The sequence below is a fragment of the Budorcas taxicolor genome, chromosome 2 (genome assembly GCF_023091745.1).
Source record: "Budorcas taxicolor isolate Tak-1 chromosome 2, Takin1.1, whole genome shotgun sequence".
NCBI classification, from domain to species: domain Eukaryota; kingdom Metazoa; phylum Chordata; class Mammalia; order Artiodactyla; family Bovidae; genus Budorcas; species Budorcas taxicolor.
The window spans coordinates 132,574,344-132,587,009 of NC_068911.1; positions in this window are offsets into that span (position 1 = coordinate 132,574,344).

Here is a 12,666-nt window from a genome sequence, read left to right on the forward strand (position 1 = left end):
CAATAACTCAGCTTACCTTTTACAATTTGATCCTTTCTCATTTCAATCTGAAAGTGTTCTTATTCTTAATTTCAATTTGTAATTACTTTGCCAATGCCCCATTTATAATACAAACACTATAGTATAATATTACCAGTGTTGTTTTTACACAAAGCTTGATAAATGACAAAGATTATATCATTCTATCGACACGTGCGTATTAGACATTTTTATTTCTGAGCCTAGAAACGTAATTAGATCCACGAACATAATGTGTGAAATATTTAAGTTGGGTATTTTAGTTTAGTACGGTTTTTTGTTTTTAATGTTGGCAGGACCTATAACACTGGTTTACATAGCTTTTAAAATCCAATCTGCAACTGAAAGCAACAGCATTCAGAAAATGTAGGAAAGTTTAAAATTAGCTTTAAAAATGATTTAAGTTCTGACTATTTTTTATATTATTACAGTAATATAATAGGAGCAAACTGTAGTCATATGAAAGGAGTAAGGTCAAATGCAATACCTATTTAATTTCAGTGGATGCATACAGTGTAGGCTCTGAGGACACTTTCTCTTGCTACTCATAGTCCAGGACTGGTTTGTTTCAGTGTCTCCTCCTTGCCTCCCTTTCCTTGTCCTCATCTCCTTTGTTTCCGCACTGCCCCTGCATCCATTCCTTCACTTCTTGTTTTGTCTCTCTTTGTATTTTTTTTCTTGTTTCCTCTTAATTTCTTAAATTTCCCTTCCTCTTCCTTTTGTTCTCTTTTTCACTTGTTCTGCCCCTTGTCTCCCTCCTGACCTCCTTTTCCCTTGGTGATTTTTGGCAGAACCCTTGCTTGATCCATAATACAACCCTAATCTAACCCTGGGCTCTTATCTCAAGTTCTGAGCCACCTTCCCCGACCGCCACCCCCAACCCCCCAACCAGCAATCCACTTTCCTTGTTCAGATATAAAGACAGGTGGTTTTCCCCTTATGAGAAGACCTCTTGACACTGCAGGATGAAGCAGTTTGGCAGACAACCTTTCCGGTCTCCATGTGGGTATTCTGAATGTGGATGAAAAAGCAGTTTAAGCATTCAGGCATGTGCCCTGGGGCTGAGGCAGGATGGTTCATTGCTCATTGCTTTTCTCTTTTAAGTTCCTGGCTGAAACATGAAATTGCTATATTTAAAATAAGAACTATTTTTTGAATGAATGATTTTATAGAAATGATTCTGTATAGAATTGATTCATTTACTTAAGTAGCCAGCCAAATCAGTTTAGCCAGTCAATATCATTGATTTTGTGAAAAGTGAAAGAAGTGTTAGTCTCTCAGTTATGTCCTGAGATCCCATGGACTGTAGCCACCCCCCCTCCCCCTCCCGGCTCCTTTGTTCCTGGAATTCTCCAGGCAAGAATACTGGAGCGGGTAACCATTCCTTTCTACAGGGGATCTTCCTGGCCCAGGGATCAAAACCAGGTCTCCTGTATGGCAGGCAGATTCTCTACTGTCTGAGCCACCAGGGAAGCCCCGCTGGTTTATTTAAATATAATCTATGAAGTGGAAAGTCAAAATGCGGGAGGGGATAAAAAGATATTCATTATTGTACTATAGTGAAAAGCTAAAAGCTTTCAGTTCTATGAAGAAAATTCTTTCTAAACTTTTGAATCCCTGAATAGCGGGAAAAGGGGTGGGTAGAAACTTCGAAGACAATAATTTTAAAACAGAAAACAAAACAGTCCTTTAATTATAGTATAATCACCAGATTTCATACTGTGAATTCACTTTTGCTTTGGTCTTTTAAATAAATTATGCATGTTTTCCATATGGGGCCCCTCAACAAAACTCCTTTTTAATCTTGGAAAACATTTTCAAAATCCAAGTTAGTATCCAAGTTCTGGGATATTAATTTGATTTTGGATTCTTCCATAAACTTTCCATGTTTAGCAATCTTTTTGAACTGCCCCTTGGGATACATATGTTTGTATTACACATATTCTATGTCTTTTAATAGTAACATTTAGAAATTCGGTAGGAAAAAATCATGTCCTTGTAAATTTGATCTTGTTCAAACATCAGAACATTGGCTTACCCCCCACTAAGTTTACATTAATAAGCCATCTATTGTAAGCTCAACCATCCAATTGCAAAGAAACTTCCAACTTCAATATTATATGCTGTTTAATTGTTGTACATTTAACAAAGAATTAAGGCATAACTCATTTTTAGTAAACTAAAATATTAATGGCAAAAGGCTTTTAAGAGACAGTTTTTAAAGAATTGCTCACCATAAGCATGGTTTCAATAGAATTTGTTTATAAAGCTTAGAGAAAAAGGAATGAATAATTAAAACTTTTAAGAAATGCTTTCCTTTTATATGAAATAGTTAACTCGTAGATAACAGCAAAAATACTCCTGAGGGTGATGTACTAACTTTCAAGCACTGAGATTTTCTACTTTTCCCCAAGTTTTGTGAAACAGCTTGTATTAAACACGTACAGCTTAGACTGTGTTTAGCCAACCAGACTCCTTAATGGGCCACACTCCACCAACATAAATGCTTTTCTTAGTAGTCACTACAAATCCTGAAACTGCAACTAATGAGCTGATGAAGAGTAACAGAATGTGAACCAGAGTATTGATCAATTCGGTACTATCCTGCTCTTAACTCTACTGTTTACACTACACAAAGTGAGGTCAAGATTTTATCCATCATCGTTGATAGCATTTCAGTACTGGCAATGGACTGATTTTCATAGCTTTGAAAAATTTGAAGCCAATTAATCCAATTAGAGTTATGTTTGGCTAAATTTAATAGAAATCGACCAACAGTGGCTTATCAATAAAGCTTTGTTTCTCATATAAATTAGAAGTCCAGAAGGAAGCATTATAGGCATTAAAGGAATCACTGAAGACTGAGGCTCCTTCTAGTTCTCTGTGTCATCTTCCATGGTGTTTGATTCCCATGATAACAAGGTGGTAGCTCCCTTTCTAGGCATCATATCTGTGGTCTTAGCTGGAAGAAGTAAGTACATGCGAGCTGAGTTTGTCCATTTTTAACAAGGAAAACATACCATTCCTAGAAGCTTTACCAGTAGAATTCTGCTTATATCTCAGTGTCCAGAATTGTCTCACATGGGCTACCACTAGTGGAAAGGGTAGCTTGAAAAATCAACTTCATTTATGTTGAGTACTTTTGCTTCCCCCAATAAAATCAGCTTTTCACCGATAAGCATGAGGGAGGGAAAAAGACACTGAGTCAACAAGTAAGAGTGCTTGAAGGCAGGAGTGCTTGACGTGGCTTATTATGTTGACCAAATAAATGATCCATTTTCGACTTTACCTCATGTTGTATAGATTCAGCCTCAAATATATTCTCCTAAAATCAGAAGACCCAAAATACTATTTATATCACAACACCACCTTTGGCTCTCAAATCCCCCATTCTTTCTCATAAGCCTAGCCACAGCCTCAGGCACTTCCCAGATGTTGGCAAGGCTCAGTCTGCTGGTGCAGGAGACAAACAGGTTAGATCCTTGGGTCGGGAAGATCCTCTGGAGAAGGAAATGGCAACCCACTCCAGTACTCTTGCCTGGAAAATCCCATGGATGGAGGAGCATGGTAGGCTACAGTCCATGGGGTCGCAAAGAGTTGGACATGACTGAGCTACTTCACTTGGTCTTGGTCTTTGCAATAAAGGCAGAGCTTGTCAGAATGGGTCAAAAAGATGGTTTTGGGTCATTTGTCTTAGTCATTCTTACTCTATAGCTTGAATCCCATCTCATTTGGTGCAACATATGGAAAGCTGATAACTACATACTCCTAATTTCTGGCCTACTTATGTTTCTGCATTTACTAGAAAACCTTTATCCCTCAGTGCTTCTACATCAGGTACATCCACAGTATTCTTGTGGCAATGAATGACCTAGACAGATTAAGGGTCTGCAAATTAGACTCCAGAGTTAAATCTGGCCAGTTGCATTTTTGTAAATAGAGTTTTCTTAGAACATAGCTGTGCCCATTCCTTTCTGTTTTGCAGATGGCTGCTTTCATACTGCCAGAGCAGAGCTGAGTACCTGCAACAGAGACGATCTGGTTTGCGAAACCCAAAATACTACTATGTGGTGCTTTACTGAAAGAGTTTGCTGACTGTTGATCTAGATAGCCAACCTATAAGTTCAGTTTAGTCTCTTAGTCATGTCCAACTCTTTGCAACCCCATGGAGCAGGCTTCCCTACCAATCACCACCTCCAAGAGCTTGCTCAAAATCATGTCCATCGAGTCGGTGATGCCATCTAACCATCTAATCCTCTGTCATCCTCTTCTCCTCCTGCCTTCAGTCTTTCCCAGCATCAGGGTCTTTTCTAATGAGTCAGTTCTTCTCATCAGGTGGCCAAAGTATTAGAGCTTCAGCTTCAGCCAGTCCTTCCAATGAATATTCAGGGTTGATTTCCTTTAGGATCGACTGGTTTGATCTCCTCGCAGTCCAAGAGACTCTCGAGAGTCATCTCCAACACCACAATTCAAAAGCATCAGTTCTTCGGCATTCAGCTTTTTTTATGGTCCAACTCTCACATCCATACACGACTACTGGAAAAACTGTAGCTTTGACTATACAGACCTTTGTCAGTAAAGTAGTGTCTCTGCTTTTTAATATGCTATCTTGGTTTGTCATAGCTTTTCTTCCAAGGAGCAAGTGTCTTTTAATTTCATGGCTGCAAGTCACCATCTGCAGTGATTTTGGAACCCAAGAAAATAAAGTCTGTCACTGTTTCCATCGTTTCCCCATCTATTTGCCATGAAGTGATGGGGCTGGATGCCATCATCTTAGTTTTCTGAATGTGGAGTTTTAAGCCAGCTTTTTCACTCTCCTCTTTCACCTTCATCAAGAGGCTCTTCAGTTCCTCTTCACTTTCTATCATAAGGATGGTGATTAAACAAAACAAAACAAAACACCTCAGTAGTCTACTGCCTCCTTTAATGAACTAGTGGGAGAAACAGATGTCAAGACAAATGGTTACAGTATAAGCTACCAAAGTCTTCTAGGAGCCCAAGGAAGAAAATGCTTAAATCTTCTTAGTCAGCCTAAAAAATAAGCAAATATTTGTATTGTGTAAGGATCACATCCTCCTAAACATGTAACAAAAACTTTTTTCTTCCTGTTTTCTCCCCAACCCACTACCAAGGAACAGAAGCAAAGGACTGTGATGCAACAATTGACAAAAATATTGGGAAGTGAAGCATGGAAATTAATTAGCTAGAGAGTTTTGAATGGATGAATCAATGAAGTGAGAAGTTTTGAACAGTTGAGACTACCCCTTTCAATCACTGGAGTATTATGGTCAGTGCTTGTTTACAGATTAGGAATATAATTAAGAGTTAAGCCGTTTTGCAAAACACAAAGAGTGAATTTCCAAGATTATAACTTCAACATAAAATTCTCCCAAGAGGAAATAATTTAGCTTTTCCCTGCAATTCCAAGCAAATTTAAGCATTTTCTTCCTTGGGATCCTAGAAGACTTTGGTAGATTATACTGTAACAACTTGTCTTGATATCTGTTCCTCCCACTAGTTCTTTCAGGGAGGCAGCAGATTAGTGAGGTTGTTTTTTTTTCAATTTCCATGACCCATCTGGGTGCATGGGTCATAGTAAATGCTAAAAACATAATTTTTTATCAGAATTAACTATTTATTAAGCAATTTTAGATTTGAAGTCTTATTTTAGTGATTTATGGATAGTGCAAAAGAGATTTGGTTATCAATAGTCTGTAGTAAGGGATTAATTTTGTCCTAAGAGAGGTTTGGCCTTTGTACGCAGCTCTTGGGAAGCAGCCTCTAGCCTTGGAATGTCCTGCTTGATGAATGTTTTTATTTATTTGGTCCCTTGAGCCACAACATTCTCTCCTAACAATGTAATTTATGACTGGGGGCCCTTTAGCCAGGCAGTATCAGGTCAACCTCCAAAAAGTCTAGAGGTTAAGGTCAGTGATGGAGCCAATCAACCATGTTTATCTGACTGATTCCTAATAAAATCTGTGGACATCAAAGCTCAACTGAGCTTCTTTGGTTGGCAATTATTCTATGTGTATTTCCATATGTGCAGAAGGAGAAGAGGGCATCAGAAGATTAGTGGCATCACCGATGCAATGGACATAAACTTGGGCAGCCTCTGGGAGATGGTAAGGGACAGGGAGGCCTGGAGTGCTGCAGCCCATGGGGTCATGAAGAGTTGGACATGACTGGGCAACTGAACAACAACAATTGCCATATATAGTTGCTACAGGAAATAGGTGCTGTTGTATAACTCCACTGGGAGAGGACAGCTGGGACCCTTACCCTGGACTCTCCTTGACCCTAAGCTATACATCTCTTCCCTTGTCTGATTTTAATCTGTAGCCTTCACTGTAGAAAACTGTGAGCATAACATCTTTTCTGAGTTCTGTGAGTCCTTCTAGTGAATTATTGAACCTAAGGGTAGTCCTAGGGATGCTCAAACTTGCACTTGGTGTTGAAAATGAGAATGTCTTGGGAACTCCTGAACTTTATAATAGCAAAGACTTGATAGCTACTCTCTGTATGCAAGGATGGAAACTCAAATTTCTTCATTGATTTCATAGACTAAATTTACAAGTTTGACCATTTGACCCTATTTTTAATACCCATTTTAGAGATAGGAAAATTGAGGCTTAAAGATTAAATACCAAATCCAAAGTCTGAGGAAGTAGAGATGGTGCCAAGGTCAGGCTCCCTGACTCAACAGCAAGTCACTCATCCACTGTGCCAAGACTGTGCTTCTTCCTTCATGATACAGAGAAGGGAAGCCAGAGATAACCTTCAGTTAGGTCTCCATACCTTCTGCACATGGAGGGGGACCACAGTGGAGATTACAGTGAAGACCATTGGCTTCAGAGTAAGAAATGCTCTTTGGTGTTTTTTTTTTTTTTGATGGTGGTGGTAGTGGTTTGATTTGTTTTTTTGGTTTGTTTGGTTTCTTAGATTTTTTAAAAAATTGAATCATAGTTGTTTTACAACATTGTATTAGTTTTAGGTATACAGTAAAGTGATTCAGTTATATGTATATTTTCAGATTATACTCCACTTTAGGCTATTATAAGGTATGGAATATAATTCCCTGTACTATAAATACTTGTTGCTTATCTATTTTACATATGGTAGTTTGTATCTGTTAGCGCCATACTCTTAATTTGTTTCTCTTTCCTTCCCTTTCCCCCACGGTAACAGTAAATTTGTTTTCTATGTCTGTGGACCTTTTTCTCTTTTGTACAGAGATTCACATATTATTTTTTAGATTCCACAAAAAAGTGATATCATATAGAATTTGTCTTTCTCTGTCTGACTTACTAAGTCTAATATTCTCTAGATCCATCCGTATTGCTGCAAATGGCACTGTTTCATTCTTTTTTATGATTAAGTAATGGTCCAGGGTCCAAATTGCTTTTGATTTTTGACAGCTCCGTTTCTCTCTTTGACCCTAAGATCATCTATGACAGTTGGTTAATAATTCATCCTAATCAATTATCTCTTTTGTAGAAAAAATGTTTCTCCTTTGTAGAAAATTAATAGCCATTTGGGAAGCTGGTCTCATTCTTGCTGAATGAACATCCCAACAATCCAAGGTGGAAGGTGAAGAATTTGCCTCTCCAGGCTGGGAAACTTGGGACACCAGCAGTCATAAAGTGGGGGCCTGATGAGGGTGCACGATTATTTTCTTTTCCCTTTGGTATTTTCAAGATCACAGTGACTGAAGAGGAAACGGGACTGGACTCCGCTGACCTGACCCTCAGTGCAGCACTGTAGACATAGGGCTGTCCATTGAGCCAACTAGAACAGATCAGCCAAGGATGCCCAAAACTCTGCTTTCAAAGACTGCCAGCTTAGATTTACAACATGTAACAGGCACAGGCACAGGCTGCTGTATGTGTGCTGCTAGGAGAGTAGTTAACTTTCCCATTCTTACCCTGGGAATCCAGAGATTTCTGGCTCAGCATGTGAGTCAGAGGCAAGCCCACATGACCCACGGTCCGGATAGATCATAGGTACATGAAAACAGCTCTTCAAAGAGTAAATTCCAATAGCACTTGAACTCTAATAAAATAATTGCTCCATAAATCTTTAGGTTGAAATACTAAGATTTACTCCAATTCTTTCCTCCACTTACATTGAGCACAATGAATCTTATGCCACCCAAGACTAACAGACAAATTCAAAACAAGAGAACATAATAACTGCTATTCAGGTAGTCTAAAAAGCAAAATTTGGGACCCTGATTTTCATATCCATTTATGGATATAATTCACTCTTAGACCAAATGGATTTCTCCTCTGTTGTTACAATGAAATTCAAATATTGGCCATTTGGAGTATAAACCCAAGTGGCAAATTTCCAGTGTCAATATGCCTGAGTAGAAATTTGATCATCACTTTTTCCTGAATGAATCTTTTCTAGCTATCCAGGAAGAAGGTCTTTGATTTATTAGGATTGAGTCAGCCACACAAGGCCCAGCCACCATGATAGACACAGGCCCAATGGGTTCATATTTGAGATGCTTCCAAGGCTGAGGAGTTCAGGAGCTGTCATCAGATTGGCATCCTTCGGACAAACTTTGCCTTGAGTCATTCTTCAGAACATTCATCAGGGCTTCTTCAGTCTTGTCTTTGTGCCCCTGAGAACTATTTTATTCAGCTTCATCTGTGAGCTATGAGTTTGTCAATCTCACCTCTAGTGATGGCTTTGTTTACATTTCAGAAACCTGAGATTGTAGAAACACCATTCTCACTGACTCTTGCAGTGCACATGGGGTGGTCTCCATCTAAGTCATTGGTCGCTTCGGGTCAAACGTCTGACTTAATATTTTTTGAATTACGTTTCTAACGCGTGTGTTTTTTAAAATGGCATAATTCAATCAAAGATCACTTGTACTTACAGTGCCACATTGAAGAACTTTGGACGTGAACAGAAAAGGAAACAAAATCTTAACTACCTATAGGTCTTTATTTTTTTAATTGACATAGGAAAACTTACAAATGCAATTAGGATTCTGAAGTTGTCTCTAAAGGATTTTCCAATAGCCAAAATTTTACAGGAAAAGTTTACTTAAAAGTTTAGACTTATCACAGAGACATTTTAAAGCTGCTCTGAACTCTACAGAAGAGAAAAAGGAACTTGAAACTTCTCTGGGAAAATAAAGAGACTTCAAGCAAGACCAGCACCCAATCTCCCAAGGAATCCCTTAAACCAGGAAGGAGAATTATCTCTAATGATAGGAGAACAGAAGCAAACCTTTTTAGTAGATTCAGGCACTGCACTTTCATCTAAAAGTCCTGGAGTGATGTCTATACCTGTAACCTCAACTTGTATACTTAGCTAATATTGTTTTTTGCTGTTGTTCGGTCGCTTAGTCATGTCTGACTATTTGTGACCCCATAAACTATAGCCTGCCATGCTCCTCTGTCCATGGAATTTTTCAGGCAAGAATACTGGAATGGGTTGCTAAAGTCAATCTTCCCAACCCAGGGACTGAACCTGTGTCTCTTGCATCTCCTGCATTGGCAGGCGGATTCTTTACCACTGTGCCACTTGGGAAGCCATACTTAGGTAATAGGGACTTTTAAACCATTCAGACCCTTCCTTCCAATACTATGATTTCTGCCATATTTGTCTGTAGCTGGCTCTCTCTCATTTATTTTTTTGCCTGTCTCCTTGGAAACTGTAAACATTAATTACTTTTAGAAATTGTCATTATTTGTCACTCTAGGAATATTTACTTTAAATGGATCTAATCAAAAGGGAAAGATTTTAGAAATTAGGTTTAATGGACTAAGTTCTTATTGACTTTTAAAAACAATATTGATATATTTAGGTTTTGAAAAAAATCCCAAACTACATGGCCTTAGCTTCTGGGTAACAAGAAGGAAAGCAAAATGCTAAGAGCGTTTAACTATGATTTATAATATTCAAATTTTTGGCTATAAGTACACATTTGTAAATTATATTTTAAAATTTCATGTAATATTCCTATCAAAATTATTATAGTTGATTTAATAATTTCAGGTTTAAAAACTGCTTAATGTTTTTACCCAATTTCATTAAAAACAACATTAGCAAAATATTCTAGTTTATACTAGACTTTATTTTTCATAAAAAGTCTAATATGAGGGACTTTCCTGGTGGTCCAGTGCTTTATGCTTCTAAAGCAGGGGGCCCAGTTTCGATCCCTGGTCAGGGAACTGTATCCCAAATGCCACAACTAAAAAATTCCATGTGCTGCGACTAAGACCCAGCACAGCCAAAAAATAAAGTCTAATGTAAATTTCCTAAATTTCCTTTATTGGTTTTTCTAGTTAGTCCTTTGAGATTATAACATTGAATATTGTGTATTTAAGTACATTGTATCATAATAGCAAGAGGTATGAAAAGATATAAATTTATATAAAGCTACAAATCATAAGATTTCTTGAGACTCTCAGTTTAAACTCAATATTATTTTGATTTTACTGAGAAATAATCTTTATATATGTAAGCACATAATTTTGACATATTTGTGTTATTATTTAATACATGCAGAGCAGTCTTCAATTAAGAGGTTAAAAAAGATGCACAAATATGTTTGATTTATTTTGACATACATGTTTGTTTTAAAGTAAAAATATGTGATGGTGGAGGATGTTTCCACAGAGTAATGGATACATTTTAGTTTACTACTTTTTAAAAAAAGAAATAATTTTGCTCTAAACTAAAAAATATCTGGTTACGTCAGAATAAAAAAATAATAAAGACAGATTTTAAGTATGTTTTAAAAGTATAGAAAATCTCTCTTGAAGAGTAAACTCTATGTGCTTGGGATTAGAATATCTATAAATACAGAGTCAGAAAAAAAAGTGCTAAAAATTTTGACCAAGCTCTTTAAACTGATGAGTTTATTCAAAAGAGAAAACTATTTACAGATCTTTATCTGATCATGGATGATATTTTTTAAAGAGCAGACTAGAATGGATTTTCTTTCTGTTAAAAATGTCTAAATTATTCTATGCCTAGTCAAAAGTCCATCTAGTCAAAGCTATCGTTTTTCCAGTGGTTATGTGTGAATGTGAGAGTTGAACCATGAAGAAAGCTGAGGGCCAAAGAATTGATGATTTTGAACGGTGGCATTGGAGAAGACTCCTGAGAGTCCCTTGGACTGAAAAGAGATCACACCAGTCAATCCTAAAGGAAATCAGTCCTGAATATTCGTTGGAAGGGCTGATGCTGAAGCTGAAACTCCAATACTTTGGCCACCTGATGTGAAGAACTGACTCACTGGAAAAGACCCTGATGCTAGGAAAGATTGAAGGCAGGATGAGAAAGGGGATGACAGAGGGTGAGATGGTTGGATGGCATCACTGACTCAATGGACATGATTTTGAGCAAGCTCTGGGAGTTGGTGATGGACAGGGAGGCCTGGAGTGCTGCAGTCCATGGGGTTGCAAAGTCAGACACAACTGAGTGATGGAACTGAGCTGAACTCTTTTTGTGCTTGATATATTTTAAATAAAAGCTTTAGGGGCTTCCCTGGTGGTCCAGTGGTTAAGACTCTGTCTTGCAATGCAGGGGACACAGGTTCGATCCCTGGTGGCGGAAGCTGTGATCTCATACACTGCGGGGCAACTAAGCCTGTGCCACAACTACAGAGTCTATGTGCCATAATTAAAGATCCCACATGATGGAAGGTCCTGTGTGCCACAACTAAGAACTGACAAAACCAAATGAATTTTATATATATTATATATAAAGCCTTTTACTTTGGAAAAAGTTTAAGTTCTTAATGATGACCTTCACTAATCACTGTTCTAAACGTATTGCTTGTAACTATTACTTGCCTTAGGCATATCTTGTCTCCTATGACAACTCATTTTGATTTTGTCTTTTTCAAATGTAGGCACCGAATTAGAATAATAAAAATATCATGATAGCTTTTATCCCTGAAATGTCTTTGCATTTCCTAAATAGATACAGGGTAGCGTAAAGATTTTCTCCTTTATAAAAGTAGGGATAATAGGAACGACTCCGTTTGTTTGCCAGTTTTAATTAACTCAAGATTATTGAGAGCTTTTTTCTTTCTTGAAATGAAAGTGAAAGTTGCTCAGTTGTGTCTGGCTCTTTTCTTCAGGCCAGAATACTGGAGTGGGTAGCCTTTCCCTTCGCCAGGGTATCTTCCCAACCCAGGGATCGAACCCAGGTCTCCCACATTACAGGCAGATTGTTTACCAGCTGAGCCACAAGGGAAGCCCTTTCTTTCTTAAAACTAGGGCAAATTTAAGTTGACTAATTCAAAGAAAACTTCAGCATTTCTATGTCATGTATAAATAAAATTGTTCTAAATATGTATCAATTACTGTGTACTCTTCACATTAAAAAACATATAGATACAGTATAAATGCATGTATCTATAGATACACATAGATACAATAACAGCCCACACAAAGTTTTTGTCAGACTTACATAGGAAATGTAAATTGGTGCTTTTCATACTATATATTTTGGGTTACCTTGGTGGCTCAGCTGGTACAGAATCCACCTGCAAAGCGGGAGACCTGGGTTCAATCCCCGGGTTGGGAAGATCCAGTGGAAAAGAGGACAGCTACCCACACCAGTATTCTGGCCTGGAGAATTCCATGGACTATAGTCCATGGGGTTGCAGAGACA